Raw genomic sequence first — 16,451 nt, forward strand, 5'->3', positions numbered from 1 at the left:
GACCAGACAGGATTTTTAAAGGGTCTCATAGAACCCAGTTTGATAACTGTTCAGAGAAACTACCTCTGGCTCATCATTTGAAAAACACTTTATGATCTCCTGCCTCTTCCGTGTTTTCTTTCTGTGAAGAAGCCTCAGGAAGCTGTGCTGTCTTGTTTTTTGTTTTGTTTACTTTCTAATATTTTTGAATAAAAGCATTCTAAAGATTGCTCTTGATAAGGTTCAAGGTTTTTGAGGAGCTTTGTGTTAACTATTATCAGAAACGTGTGTATGAAAATGTTTTTATCGGCCCTAATAAATGGTAATTCACCATCATCAATAGAAGTATAATTTTTTTCTTTTTAAAATTCTGAACTAACCACCTATTATTTTTTAAGCTTCACTGTTTATATCTGTATAGATTTTATCTACATTCTATAAAAGGAGGAAGTGTATTAATGCAAAATTCAAAAAGGACTATGACAAAATAGAGTGAAAGATAATTCCTGCTCCCATCCCTGCCCTTCAACTTCCATAGTCCTGGAGGCAATCATTTAGCATTTTCTAGTGTATCCTCCCAAGAGATGTTATAAATAAACATAAAAATACAATTAAACTTCTTTTCACAGGAAAGATAATGTACTATATGTACTGTTAAGATCCATCCTTTTCTCGCTTAAAATATCCTGGATATCCTTCCGTATTGATGTGGGGCCACAAACAAATGGTCAAGAAAGAATTCTTGAGACGTTTTCAGTGTAAAAAGGTGCTTATACTATAGTATGAGAACAGGCTGTAGGCAGAAGGAGCAGCACTTCTGATGTATGAAGCCAGTGGTGATCTGCTTAGAGCTCAAGGGGGAAGGGGATGTGCAGGGAGTATTAGATCATAAATGTCTTCCTCAAATTTCTACTGGTAAAATGAGTTTTGGAAGATTTCTCTGGTGGTTATCGTTCAGCTCTCTATTAACTATCAGTGAGATTTACAGGCAGTCATGAGACCCTTTAAGAATGTAGCAATCACCCCATGTTTGATCCTTATCGAAACTATGCAGGCTGTAGGTCACCTCTCTGGGCTAAAGGTGAACACGTTTCTGCTTCTGTACACCATCAAGTACCACTACATGGAGAGCTGCTTCATTCTTCCTAGTGGCAGTATAATTTTCCATTGTATGCAAATATCATATTTATTTAGTCGATCCCCTATGGGCAGACATTTAGATTGTTGTCAAGCCAATATTATCACAAACTAAGCAGCAACTGATAATTACACCATACAAAGGGCAACTAGATCAATAAATTCTTAGACTGGAACCCTTAGATTATAGGCATTTTTAATTTTGATAGATATTGCCAAATTGTCCTCCATAGAAGTTGTGCCAATTTTATTTGCTTGCTCTCAAATTTTGCCTGGGAAGATTTACAAGGATATATTGGGAGGGAGTGGAGATGAAAAAGGGTAAAAGAAAGGTTATTTATCATTTTGTACAATAATTAAAGAAGTATTAAGATGCAAATTGATGTTTAATAAACTTTACAAGAAGATGTCTTTACTTATTTTGGAATAAATGTTATTGGCTAACCAAATGATGTTATGCTTTTTGTTCTGTAAAGGATCGTGATAACCTTTCAATATAAAGTGAGGACCTTACTTAAAAAACGAAAAAGGGGGATTGAGGGTAGAAAATGGAGACTTTTTGGCTCCTGGGTGGCTCAGTCAGTTAAGTGTCCACCTTTGGCATAGGTCATGATCCTGGGTTCCTGGCAGGGAGCCCCACAACTGGCTCCCTGCTCAGTACGGAGTCTACTTCTGAGACCCTCTGCCCCTCCTCCCACTCGTTCTCTCAATCTCTCTCTCTCAAATAAATAAATAAAATCTTTTTTAAAAACTGGAGACTTTTCTTTGGCATTATTCTGCAAATAAGAATTTTCTTCCCTATCAGCAATGTGAGAAAAAATTCCTAGAGTTATTTCTCAATAAGTAACATTTTAAAACTCATCATTTTATTTAATCAGATGCATCCATTTTAACAGCGAATTTTTGGTCTCTATTTTTATGTTCCAGAATGTAAGTCAACTGCACAGAATGGTGAAATAGTAGAAAATACCAACCATATAGCTGTAAGAGAAAAAAAAAAAAACCTCAAGGAAATGTATGCTGGTTTTATTTACATACAAGATTTTAAAAAAGTATTCAACATATATTGTTCAGTAGCAATTTTGAGTAGAGTTCTGGTTTTTAAGTTTTTTATTTTTATTAATTTCTTAGAGGAGGGAGGGGCAGCGGGAGAGGGAAGGGGTAGGGTCAGAGAGAGAGCAAGAGAGAGAATCTTAATCAGGCTCCATGCCCAGCATGGAGCCCAACTTGGGGCTCCAACTCATGACCCTGAGATCACGACCTAAGCTAAAACCAAGAGTCAGACACTTAACCAACTGAGCTGCCCAGGCACCCTGAGTTCTGGGGGTTTTTTAAGTCATTTTTTGAGGTATAATTGACATACAATAATATGCGTCCTTCTTAATGAGTTCTGAGAAATGGGTACAGTTGTGTAACTACCACCATGATCAGGACATACAGCATTTCCATTACACCACAACATTCCCTCGTTCTCCCTTGTAGTGAATTCCTCACCTCAACCCCAGTTCCTGACAATCACTGATATGCTTTCTGTCCCTATATTTTTACCATTTCCCAACTACAACATAAATGGAACCATACAATTTGTAACCTTTTGAATCTCATTTCACTTAGCATAATGCCATAATAACCCATGAGATCATGACTTGAGCTGAAACCAAGAGTCGTTCGCTCAACTGACTGAGCCACCCAGGTACTCCAGTGCTAGATACTTTTGATGTGTTATTTAATCTTCTCGACCTTTTCCTGTCTTGTCCACTACCACCATGCCACTGAAACCACTCACCAAGAACGCCAACAGTGACCACACTGCCAAGTTCAAAAGTTGAATCTTTGTCATTACCTTATTGGCATTTAATACAGCTGACCATTCTCTCTGATTTGAAACACTTCCACTATTTTTTAGAGATGCCTCACTCTCAAGTTTTTCTCTTAGCCCCCTGGCTGCTGCTTTTCAAGCTCATTTGCAGAAGATCCTTTACTTTTTCCTGACTTCTGAATACAAGTGTCCTAAGACTTGGTCTTGAGCTCTTTCAATTTCTCTCCAAAGTTGGCAAACCTTTTCTATAAAGGCAAGATAGTAAATAGTTTAGGCTTTGCAGGCCAAGTAGCAAAATCAAGGATTTTATGTAGGTATATATCAATAGATTTAACTTTTTTCCATAAATTTTTTGGATGAAATTCAAAATATAGTAATTGAGTAAGCTTTGTAATTCAAGTCTACTAATGAGGATAATAATTTTTCTTTTTTGTCAGGGAGTGAAGATAACATTTCACATGATTGGGATTCAAAGTTAGTGTTTCCGATCACTAGAAGTGCATTCAGGGGTGCCTTTCTGGCTCAGGTGGTAGAGCATGTGAATCTTGATCTTAGGGTCTTGAGTTCAAGCCTCACGTTGGGTGTGTAGAGCTTACATTTTTTTATAAAAAAAGTGCTTTCTGGGATGCCTGAGTGGCTCAGTTGGTTAAACATCTGCCTTCAGCTTAGGTCATGATCCCTGGGTCCTGGGATTAAGTCCCGCTGTTGGGCTCCTTGCTCAGCGGGTAGCCTGCTTCTCCCTCTGCCTGATGCTCCCCTGCTTGTTCTCTCTCTCTGACAAATAAATTTTAAAAATTTTTTTCTAAAGTGCTTTCAAATACTCATCTGTTAATGCTGATCTGCAATGAAATTCTACTTCACTTTTGAAAACATCTTTTCACACAGATAGGTACTGCCAAATACTGATATCGATTTGTTGGCATGTGATCTTAATTAAGAATATTCATGTCTTGGGGTGCCTGGGTGGCTCAGTCTGTTAAGCATCTGCCTTCGGCTCAGGTCCTGATTCCAGAGTGCACACTCACTCTCTCTTTCTAATAAATAAAATCTTAAAAAAAAAAAAAAAGAATGTTCATTTTTTGGAAAAAAAATATATAGAATTTCACTAAATTCTTCTGTTGATATATGCCTTAGAACAAATCATTACCTAGAAGGGCAATCACCTCTAATTGAAAATTGAATGGGAGATCCTCAATGGTACAGATAAGTGGATTTTGAAATATGAAAATTTCCGTAACATCTGAAGTCCAGAAAACGCAGTAGGCGCTGTAGTCTGAACTCAGAAAAGATATATGAAGCAAATATGGGTGGTAATGCATATTTTACTTCTCATTGTAACTTTTTTTTTAGGATTTTATTTATTTATTTGACAGAGAGACAACAAGAGAGGGAACACAAGCAGGGGGAGTGGGAGAGGGAGAAGCAGGCTTCCCGCCGAGCAGGGAGCCCGATATGGGGCTCGATGTGGGGCTCGATCCCACAACCCTGGGATCATGACCTGAGCCGAAGGCAGACGCTTAACGACTGAGCCACCCAGGTGCCCCTTGTTGTAACTTTTGACAGCACAGGAAGTGTGTGAAGCAATCTGACATCACTTACCTTCAAAAAAAGTTATTGTTGCTGAAATAATTTTAGTGCGGTAAATTTTTCACGTATAAACAGCTTGCTTTGTAATTCTAGGTTGAACTCATTAAGCAGCATTATTGAGTCTTCAGTAAAAGCTGATTTCCAAACCATTTCGTGTTCAACAGTGGATGAGGGCAGTTCGCATTCATAAAAACTTCCATCTCACGTTATTCGCAATTGCCAAAAGGCAGAAGTAAGTGTCTATCAATGAATGGATAAGCAAAACGTGGTATATTCATACAAAAGGTTACTATTCAACCTTAAAAGGAAGAAAACTCTGACACGTGCTGGAACATGGATGAAACTTCAGGATGTTATGCTAAGTGAAATAAGCCAGTCACAGAACAGACAAATACTGTAATGTTTCACTTCTGTGAGTACCAAGACTAGTCAAATTCATAAAGACAGAAAGTAGAATGGTGCCTGCCAGGGGCTCGGGGAGGGGGAGGATGGGGACTTTTTGTTTAATGGGTATAGAGTTTCAGTTTTGCAAGATGAGATGAGTTTTGCAGATGGATACTGACGATGGTGGTGATGGTTGCACAACAGTGTGCGGGTACTTAACACCACTGTTAGGATGTTAAATTTTACGTTTTGTTATTTTACCATCATTTAAAAAAATTTCCATCCGTGTCCTGAGCTCCAACAATCACAACAATACTTTAACTACTACTAAGCCATGAAACTACTGTGTGGCAGAGTGAGTCAGGATATCCAGGTTTATTTCTGGAAGAAATTCCTGGAACTCATGATGGTTAAATCCAGAGGAGCAAATGAAGTTCATTGCCCCATTGGTTCAATAACACATAATAAATTCAAATATTTGCCCCAAGGCTTTAGACACCTTACATTTTCAAAAACGTTGTAAATCTGTTCAACTGAGCTTTTTCTGCTCCTTACATATTAGTACCATCGATTGTAACACATCCTATCCCACTCAACTTCAGGTTGTACTGAATTAGTGTTTTCTCAACTTCTTTGAAAATATTCTCACATGTAGAAAATATTCTCACAGACTACTCTTAGAGGCTAATTCTTCGGTCACTTCAAACTCAACATTGATTCCTTGAATAAACAACTGACAGTACAATGTAACATCCCTGGGCTTATCAAGAGTCAAAGACAACATGGATTAATAGAATTGAGAAACTATAAATAATTCCTAATATTTACTTTCAGTTGATTTTCAACAAGGGTTCCAAGGTAATTCAATAGGCAAGTGATAGTCTTTTCAACAAAGAGTGCTGGGACAACTGCATATTCAAATACAAAAGAATGAATTTGGACCCTACTCCATACCATACAGAAAAATGAGCTCAAAGTTGTCAGAGATCTAATTGTAAGAGCTAAAACTATAAAACTCTTAAAAGAAAACATGGGTATAAGTTTTTGAGACTTCTATTAAGCAATGGTTTATTAGGTAGGTGTGATATTGTGATTTATAATTTAAATTTATATATGAATGGCCAAATGTATTTCTAATATATTTGGTGCTTGTGCCCAGTTTCTGGCTCACAGCTTCCAAAACCCTTGGGATTTCCTAAGTGTTAGAGTGATAAGGTGTCTTTTGTTTATTAATGAGGTGACTTTTGGGATTCACCTAAGGATGGAGGCCGATTACCAGGAGGACCAACTATGTGCTTGGAAGGTTGAAACTGTCAGCCCCACCCGCAACCCCTCACTCCCCAATCTCCCAGAAGGGGAAAGGTTGAATCGGCTAATGGCCAATGACTTGATCAATCGTGACTATGCAATGAAGCCTCCATAAGAACCTCAAAGCATTGGTTCTGAGAGCTTCTGGGTTGGATATGGGGGAGAATGGCATACCTGGAAAGGGCGTGGAAGCTCTGTGCACTTTCCCCATACCTCGCCCTGTGTATCTCTTCAACTGCATGTTGATTCATATCCTTTATCATATCCTTTAGTAAACTGGTAAACATAACTATTTCCCTGAGTTCCACGAGCTGCTCTAACATATTAAAAGAACCTAAGGAGGAGGTTATTTAGAACCTCCACAATCTGTAGCTCGTAGGCCAGAAGCACAAGTAGCTTGTGTCTGGGGCTAGTGCCTGGCATCTGAAGTGGGCGATAGAAGGCGTCTTGTAGGACTGAGCCGTTAACGTGTGGAATCTGATGCTATCTCTGCGTAGATCGTATCGGAATTGAGCTGAATTCTTGGACATCCACCAGGTGTCCAAGAATTGCTTGGTCTTGGGTGTGCGGGAGCCCCTCCCATGTCGGAACTGGGTCTAGGAAACTTAAAAGAATACACCAAAAAGACAAGCAATGAAAGAAAAAAGATAAACCAGACTTCATCAACATTAAAGACTTTTGTGCATCAAGGAACAGCATCAAGAAAGCGAGAAGACAAGACAAATATCCAGTTTTTCAAAAGTAGGCTGTATATTTCTTTAAAGAATGTACATTTCTTTATACATTCTTTAAAGAAATATACATTCTTTAAAGAAGATATGCAATTGGTCAATAAGCACATGAGAAGATGCTCAACATCATTAGCCAGTAGGGAAATGCAAATTAAAACCACAATGTGACTAAATTGAATTTAAATAAAATTTTAAAAATAATAAAACAAGGGGCGCCTGGGTGACACAGCGGTTAAGCGTCTGCCTTCGGCTCAGGGTGTGATCCCGGCGTTATGGGATCGAGCCCCACATCAGGCTCCTCCGCTGGGAGCCTGCTTCTTCCTCTCCCACTCCCCCTGCTTGTGTTCCCTCTCTCGCTGGCTGTCTCTCTCTCTGTCGAATAAATAAATAAAATCTTTAAATAATAATAATAATAAAATAAATAACATTAAAAAAACCCCCGCAATGTGATACTGCTTCATACTCATGAGGATGGCTATAATCAAAATGACAGATAATTACAAGTATTGGTAACATGCGGAGAAATTGGAACACTCACAGATTGCTGTTGGGATTGTAAAATGCTGCAGCTGCTTTGAAAAACTATCACTTCCTCAAAAGGCTAAACCTAAAGTGACCATATGCCCCAGAAGTTCCATTCCTTGGTATATACACAAAAGAATTCAAAACATATGTCCACACAAAAACTTGTACACAATGTTTATAGCAACGTTATTCATAATAGCCAAAAGATGGAAAACAACCCAAATGTCCCAGTGGATGAATGGATAAACAATGTGGTATGTCTATACAATAGAATATGAATCATTTGGCAATAAAAAGTGAAATACTGATGCATGCTACTCTACAGATGAACTTTGAAAATATTATGCTAAGTGAACAAAGTTAGCCACAAAGGACAATATATCATTCCATTTATGTGAAATGTCCGCAGCAGGCAAATCTAAAGACAGAAAGAGATTGGTGGTTACCAACGTCTGGGTGGTTGGGAGGGAAATGAGTAAACACTGCTAATAGGTACAGGGTTTCTTTTTGGAGTGATAAAAATATTCTAAAATTTATTCTGGTGATGGTTGCACAACTCCAAATTACACTTTAAATGGGTAAATTGTGTGGTATGATGATTACATCTCAAGAACTAGTATTAAAAAAAGAGTTCAGGAAAACCAACTGGCATCACTTACCTTGTTTTTTAATTGACTATTGATGTTGGTCTCAGGACCTTCCACTCTGAGCAACTGTTCTAATGAAAAGGCTAATAATCTTAAATAAGTTTATTTTCTCTGGATATATTTCTTTGCTGCAATCAAATGCGATTTAATGAGCCTACCATCAGTAAATGGCTTTCCTTACTTGAATGGCAAATGACTCACTTAGGAACTTACTTTAGTTATAGCCTCCTTTTCTTTTTTTCTTTTTGTGAAGAAATTCAGCTGTCATGAGATAGCCCATTTAAAATTTTCAGTATCTTTTATGATCTAGCCTCGGAAGTCACATCAATGGCTGTGGTATCCTACTGGTTACATAAGTCAGCGCTATTCAATCTGGGAAGGGATATACAAGGACGTAAATACCAAAAGTCAGGAGTCATTAGAGGCCATTTGAGAGGCTGCCTATGGCAATACCTTTTTAAGTGAATCAACAAAAAACAGAGGTGTAAACATTATTTTTCATTTCATAAAACATGTTTTGTTGTAACGATTCTAATGCAAATAGTAAGTAGTTAACACAAATTTGCTCATGGCTCATAATCTCTATATGCCCATCACGCCCACCCCACCCCAGAAATGAAGTCCAAGTAAACAATGAAGGCGAATGAGAATATTAATGACCTAACTTATCATTTATTTATTCATCCTCTTAACAGTTATCTGTTGAGTGCCTATCAAATACCAGATAGCGTTATAAGCATTCTAGACCATAGAGATTGTAGTGAACAAACCAGTTCCTGTCCTCATGGGGCTTCTATTTTAGTGAAGACACAGACACACAAATACACACACATATATAATCAACTCTCAGGTATAAATACAAAGAGGAAAAAGGAAAAAGGGATAGAATGAGTGCAGGTACTCTTTTAGCTAGGTGGGCCAGGAAAAACCTCTCAAAGGAGATGAACATTAAGCAAAAACATAAACGTGGTCCTTTAATAAATGTTTACTTTAAATCATATGAACATTAGGGTTTTTAAATTATTATTATTGCATAACAAATGGCTCAAAACTTAGTGGCTTAAAACAACAGTAACCATTTATTATCTCTCACAATTTCTGTGGGTCCGGAATGCAGGTGTGGCTTTGGTAGACAGCGCTGGCTTAGGGGTCCCTGAAGAGGTGGTAGTCAGTGGAAGACTTAGCTGAGGACGGAGCATCAGGCGTGACTGGTAGGTTGCTGCTGGTGGCCGTTTAGAAGACGCTGTTCCTCTCCCCTGGGCTCTCCCTGCAAGGCTGCTTGAGTATCCTCATGCCAAGGAGTGAGTGTTTCAAGGGACAAGAGACAGGGCAGAAGCTGTAATGCCTTTTATGACCTAGCTCTGAAGTCACACAAGGCCACTTCTGTATGATTCCACTGGCCACTTAGATTAGCCCTGATTCACCGTGGGGAGGGGCCGTCCAGGGCCTAAATAACAGGAAATGTGGATCATCGGGAGCTATCTTAGAGGCTGGTTATTCCAATCCAAACCATAATTTTCTCTCATGTGTTTGTAATGATTTTAAGCAATTTGCACAGGGGGAAACCCATTAATGAACACCAAAATCTAATTTTTTTATGTTGGTTCAATTTCATTTTCAGTCTTTATTCACATGCTTAACCTGTGCAAATTCACATTTATAGACTAGTCCACCAAACAACGGTGGAATATACATTCTTTTCAAAGTGCACTACAAAGGTATATTTACGAAGGTAGTCTATACTCCAGATCATAAAACAAGTCTCAATAAGTGTAAAAGAATTCAAGCCAGGGGTGCCTGGGTGGTTGAGTCGGTTCAGCTTCTGACTCACGATCTCAAGGTTGTGGGATCGAGCCCTGCATCAGGTCCCACACTCAGCCCAGAGTCTGCTTGAGTTTCTTTCCCCTTCTCCCCCTCATTCCCCCTCTCCTCCTCCCCCCGCACACACACCCTCTCTCTCTCTCTCTCTCTCTCAAATGAATAAATCTTAGGGGGCACCTGGGTGGCGCAGTTGTGAAGCGTCTGCCTTCGGCTCAGGGCGTGATCCCGGCGTTCTGGAATCGAGCCCCACATCAGTCTTCTCCACTGGGAGCCTGCTTCTTCCTTTCCCACTCCCCTGCTATGTTCCCTCTCTCGCTGGCTGTCTCTCTCTGTCAAATAAATAAATAAAATCTTAAAAAAAAATTTGTCACCTCCTTTCCACTTTCATTGTTAATGTGTTGGCTGTGTATAAATATCCTGGGTTTGCATAAATTATAAGGAAGAGCACAAAAATCACACAATATAGACTCTACCATAAAGGGATGAGCTCTTTCTGGCCTTAGTGGTGGGGACAAGTCGCTGTGCCAAGGTTCTGATGACTAAAGTCCCTACGAGTGATCCTCATTTCTCTTCTGGACAACTGCAATGTATCTCTCATTCTTTTAACTTAATGTTAAAGGTATTAAACCAATAAATTTAAGGATGCCTGGGTGGCTCAGTTGGTTAAGCATCTGCCTTTGGTCCTGGGATCCAGCCCTGTGCTTCTCCCTCTGCCTGCAGCTCCCCTAGCTTGTGCTCTCTTTCTCCCTCTCTCTGACAAATAAATAAAATCTTTAAAAAGAAATAAATAAGGGGCGCCTGGGTGGCTCAGTTGGTTAGCCATCTGCCTTTGGCTCAGGTCGTGATCCCAGGACCCTGGGATCCAGCAATGCGCCTGCTTCTTCCTCTCCCCTGCTCCTTGTGCACTCTCTCTGAAACAAATAAATAAAATCTAAAAAATATACAAATAAATAAATAAATAAACCATTAAATCTAATAACATGTGAAGAAACACTTTTTCTCGAGCATTTAAATGTTGATTACAAGATGATCAATTAATTAAATTAAGCCATGCATTTCATATAATTGAGTATTAATCACACACACACACACACACATATATATTTACACACACCATTAACAGCATGGATTTTATTAATTTCTTCATTATTTCTGTACTAATTTTTGTCTTCCTAAGTTTTGATCCCCTCCCTACTGCCTTGTCTCCTTTTTTGATATTTTCTGAAGCATCTAATAATATTATTTTGATTTCTTCCTAGAATTATATTAACATTCCAGATCCAAAAGTAAAGTCAGGGGCACCTGGCTGGCTCAGTTGGTACAGCATGTGACTCTTGATGTTGGGGTTGTGAATTTGAGCCCCACATTGGGTGTAGAAATTACTTAAAAATAAAATTAAAAAAAAAGCAAAAGTAAAGTTAAACCGTCTCAAACAAACTGAGATTACAGAATTTGGGTCACCATTTGGTTTAGTGGGGACCTGGGGCTTGGCTTTTTCTTAAGATCAAGTCACTCAGTTGGTTTCTCTACTTCCAGTCTTGACATTCTTAAAAAGATTTTAACCATTTTTTGAATGTGAGGCTCTCCTCATCTCCCAGATAAGATATAAATTCCTTACCCTGATAGATAACAGCCTTGGGAATATCGCAATCCCTTTCCGCCCTTTGCAGCCTCAACCCCTGCCAGTGTCCCACACGAACAGGCTTCCAGCCATGCCCACCAATTCTTTCTCAAATACACTTCCTGTGAAAGGCTTACTATCCAAACTCTTCCCAGCAATTGTTTCAGACTCTAAGCTCTCCAGCAACTTCTTTTTATCACTTAAGCAATATCTGTTTATTAATAGCCTGTGAATTAATTGTTTATTAATAGCCTGTGAATTCTTAAAGAACAGAGACTTAGTAATAGCTTAGCAATAGCTGTTAAATTTTTCATGAGTGAATGTTTTCTCCTTTGTCCACATACTCATGATTCCCTTCAAGACAGCTAACTAACTAGTTAGGGATTGCGCAAATATCTAATGGCATTGGCTTACGTATTTTGTGATCCTAGATTTTATTATGGATTTGCCTAGTACAGAAACCACCTTTTTATTTTATTTATTATTTATTTTAAAGATATGATTTATTCATGTGAGAGAGAGAGAGAGAGAACATGAGCAGGGAGGAAGGGTAAATGGAGAGGGAGAAGCAGGCTCCCCACTGAGCATGGAGCCTAAAGCGGGACTTCATTCCAAGACCCTGAGATCATGACCTGAGCTGAAGGCAGACGCTTAACTGACTGAGCCACCCAAGTGTCCCCACAGAGGTGCAGATTCTTACATTGGAACTTTCCACCAGTCTTCTTGTCTTCAAGCCTTCCCTGAACCTTGGCTGACACGTGTATGGTGCCAAGTTCAGAGTCTTTCCAGAGTTCTGTGGCATGAATCAGCTCCTTCCTATTGCTTTCCCTCACTGCTAGCATATGCTTTAGCCTTGCTTGGTTTACATGGACATGCACTGTTCCATCAACTTCAGAGTGTCTAAAATAGCTGTCATTTCTCGTGTTTCATCTCCTGTCCTTTTCTCTTTGTCTTATGGGTTTATGTTCATTTTTTTCTGCCACTTTAGTTGGATTTCAGGAGGAACAGTAATAAACACAGGGGTTCAATGTACCACATTTAACTGAAAGTCCTCTTCATTGTTCATGTTTCTGTGTGTGTCCGGTCTCTCCAACTAGATCGTGAGTTCCAAGGAAATCACTGTTGAAGTGTTGTTTACACATTGTTGTGCAGTACCTTCCAAACAGGTGTTCTGCTCATGGCTATGGTTGATATTACAGATAACCTTGAAGAGCAAGCACAAGTATTGTTGAAGGCACATGGAAGACTTTTTTATGAACATTGGCAATTTCTAGGTCTTTAACTTCCACCTGTACCCCCTCCTAAAATTCATCTAAGAACGTCTGCGGCCTAGGTTATCATATTGGCTTAGCTTTCTCTTTTCCTCTTATATGATGCATCTCTCCCTCTTTATTACACACATGTGCACCGCATCTAAATCTTTTTGTGGCACCATTTGCCCAGGGTGTAAAAACCTGCAGGGCAGCATTCAAAAATACAATTGGAAATAGTGCTTTGAGCCAACTTCTTTCAATTAAGGCACCATAATCTGAGTTAGGGCAGTATGGTCATATGTATATATGACATTTTTCTCTCTGTCACCAACTCAGGCTGGTGTCAGAAAATGTCTATTTGGCCCATTCTGAATTTAGATATATTATAGTGGAGGAAAGGAGGCTATAATAACAATTTTTAAAAAAGATCTTATTTATTGGGGTGCCGGGGGAGCTCAGTCAGTTAAGCAGCCAACTCTTGATTTGGCTCAGATTGTGATCTCAGTGTCTTAAGATCAAGCCCTGTGTTGGGCTCTGTGCTCAGCAGGGAGTCTGCTTGAGATTCTCTCTCTTCCTCTCCCTCTGCACCCCCCGCCCTTGCTTGTGTGCTCTCTCTCTCAAATTAAAAAAAAATTATACACACACACACACACACACACACACACACACACATATATAATTTAGAGCATGAGTGTGGGGGAAAGAGAGGGGGAGAGAGATCTCAGGCACACTCCATGCTGAGCGTGGAGCCTCACTTGGGGCTCATTCCCATGACCCTAAGATCACAACCTGAGATGAAATCAAGAGTAGGCCACTCAACCAGGTGAGCCACCCGGGTGCCCCAATGACAATTTTTAATTAAAGACCTTGCTTCATCCATCTGTTGTCACAGAAAGCATTGCTTCTGAGGATGTCCTGCAAAAGTCAAGGTAGATGAGAAAGGTTGGAGGTTACAACACCTTCTTTCTTCTAGCTAATGGCAAGGCCCCATGCTTTGTCTAACTACATTAGGACACTGTTACTCAAAATGCATAAAACATAGTAAGACAACACCCAAATCTTGGATTCTAAACACCATTCTTCAGTTAAAAAAACAGGACAGGCCCCTTGGAGATGTGGTTGGTTCCAAAGATGGGTCAGGCAGAATTGAACCCAGATCATGAAACCTGGCGTATCTTGTGGTTCCAGAAAGTAAGGTAATACTAAAAAGAAACAAACAAACTGGTGAGGATTTGTTTAAAGAATAAAGGAGCCATCCTGAAGGAGCTCTCCTTATAGCCAAAGGTGGAACAATTTGAGAAACAAAGGAAACAGTGGTGGGGTGCGTGGGTGGCTCAGTTGGTTAGGTGTCTGTCTTCAGCTGACGTCATGATCCTGGGGTCCTGTCTTCAGCTGACGTCATGATCCTGGGGTCCACAACGGGCTCCCAGCTCACTGGGGAGTCTGCTTTTCCCTCTCCCCTGCTAGCGCTAATAAATAAATAAATAAAATCTTAAAAAAAAAAAAAAAAAGATGGGATGCCTTGGTGGCTCAGTCGTTAAGTGTCCGCCTTCAGCTCAGGTCATGATCCCAGTGTCCTGGGATCAAGCCCCACATTGGGCTCCCTGCTCAGTGGGAAGCCTGCTTCTCCCTCTCCCACTCCCCTTGCTTGTGTTCCCTCTCTTGCTGTGTCTCTGTCCAAAAAATAAATAAAATCTTTAAAAAGAAAAGAAGAAACATTGGTAGTACTGGACTTTAACTCACAGGACAAAATATACATCTGAATCCATAGTATAAATAATCAAATAAATAGGGGAGGAGCATCGCTCTACTTGCTAGATGGGATGCTAATTCAGGAATCGCTTAATAAAGCCAACTGCAGGGGGGTGTGGGTGGCTCAGTCAGTTAAGCGCCAACTTTTTTTTTTTTTTTTTTTTTTTTTTTTATGAGAGAGAGAGAGAGAGTGAACTCACGCACAAGCAGGGGAGCAGCAGGCAGAGGGAGAAACAGGTTCCCCACCAAGCAAGGAGCCAGATGTGGGACTAGATCCCAGGACGCGGGGTCACCAACTGAGCCAAAGGCAGATGATCAACTAACCGAGCCACCCGGGCATCACTAAGCACCAACCCTTGATTTCAGCTCAGGTCATAATCACAGGGTCACGGGACCAAGCCCCTCATTGGGCTCCGTGCTCAGCCCCTAGAGTCAGCAGGAGATTCTCTCTCTTCCTCTCCATCTGTCCCTCCCCTCCCCTTCTTAAGTAATCTTAAATAAGTAAATCTTAAAAAAAAAAAAAACTAAAATAAAGCCAATTGTATCTTCAAAAAGTTAAGATTAAAAAGTGGGGAGAGAAGAGGGGCGCCTGGGTGGCTCAGTGGGTTAAGTGTCTGCCTTCAGCTCAGGTCATGATCTCAGGTCCTGGGATAGAGCCCCACATTGGGCTCCCTGCTCAGTGGGGAATCTGCTTTTCCCTCTCCCTCTGCTCCTGCCTGCCCCCCCATGCTCTCTCTTGCACGTCTGCTCTCTCTCTCGCTCAAATAAATAAAATCTTCAAAAAATAAAATAAAAATAAATAAAAAAATTTAAAAATGGGGGAGAAGACACAGCTCTACTTTATAGGATTCCAATTACTGTAGAAGGAGAGAGGAAAATAGAAAATCACCACTTGCAAAACATCACAGTAATAATTATAGATGAGACCCACTGAAACTAGTGGGTGAGTACACAGCAACAATTTGCATGGTCTCAGAGCATCTCCCCCAAAGTGTCTATTAAGTAAAAAGAGGACTTTAAAATAGAGACATAAGACAGAAACCACCTTAAGTAATCAAAGTCAACATAACCAATAATATATAAGATATATTGACACTAGGAATCCTGTGATGGGGTGGTTGGAGGACACAGCTGCATTGTTGTCATATTCTTCCAGAAAGTATGACCTCAGTTGAATCACAAGAAAACACCAAATAAACCCAAATTGAAGGACATCAGACAAAACAACTGATTAACATGCTTTCAAAGTGATACGGGGATAAAAACAAGGAAAGACTAAGGAACTGTTATTGACAGTAGCAGACTTACAAGTAACTGTATTTTCTGGGTAATATTCTGGAACAGAAAAAGGACATTAATGGGAAAGCTGGTGAGCTATGGTCATGGAATATGCTAACTATGGGGAAGCTGGTTGAGGTATATATGGAAACGAACATTTTTGCACTTTTTCTGCAAACCTACAATCAGTTCAAAATAAAAAGTTAAAAGAATAAATAAAACTATGAAGTATACCTTCTTTGTACTTTTTGTCCATTACCAGGGCTAACGTGTGGCCTCTAACCGTATTTTAATTCCAGGATAAAGTACTAAGGAAATGTTTTGGAATGAAAACCTATGATCTAATGACTTTTCTTGATATGGTTGTGGTTGAGAAATAAGACATTTAGGACATTTGCCGGGGACTCAGCTTCCACACATCTGCTTTTTGGGAAAAACTGTGTGGAAGTCAGACTCTACTTTGCCACTGATACTGTTATGACTGAACTGTGTGACTAGAAAAGAATTCCTACCTCTTTTTTTTTTTAAAGATTTTTTAAATTTATTTATGAGATAGAGACAGCCAGCAAGAGAGGAAACACAAGCAGGGGGAGTGGGAGAGGAAGAAGC

The sequence above is a fragment of the Ursus arctos genome, unplaced genomic scaffold (genome assembly GCF_023065955.2).
Source record: "Ursus arctos isolate Adak ecotype North America unplaced genomic scaffold, UrsArc2.0 scaffold_5, whole genome shotgun sequence".
In the NCBI taxonomy this organism is placed as follows: Eukaryota; Metazoa; Chordata; class Mammalia; order Carnivora; family Ursidae; genus Ursus; species Ursus arctos.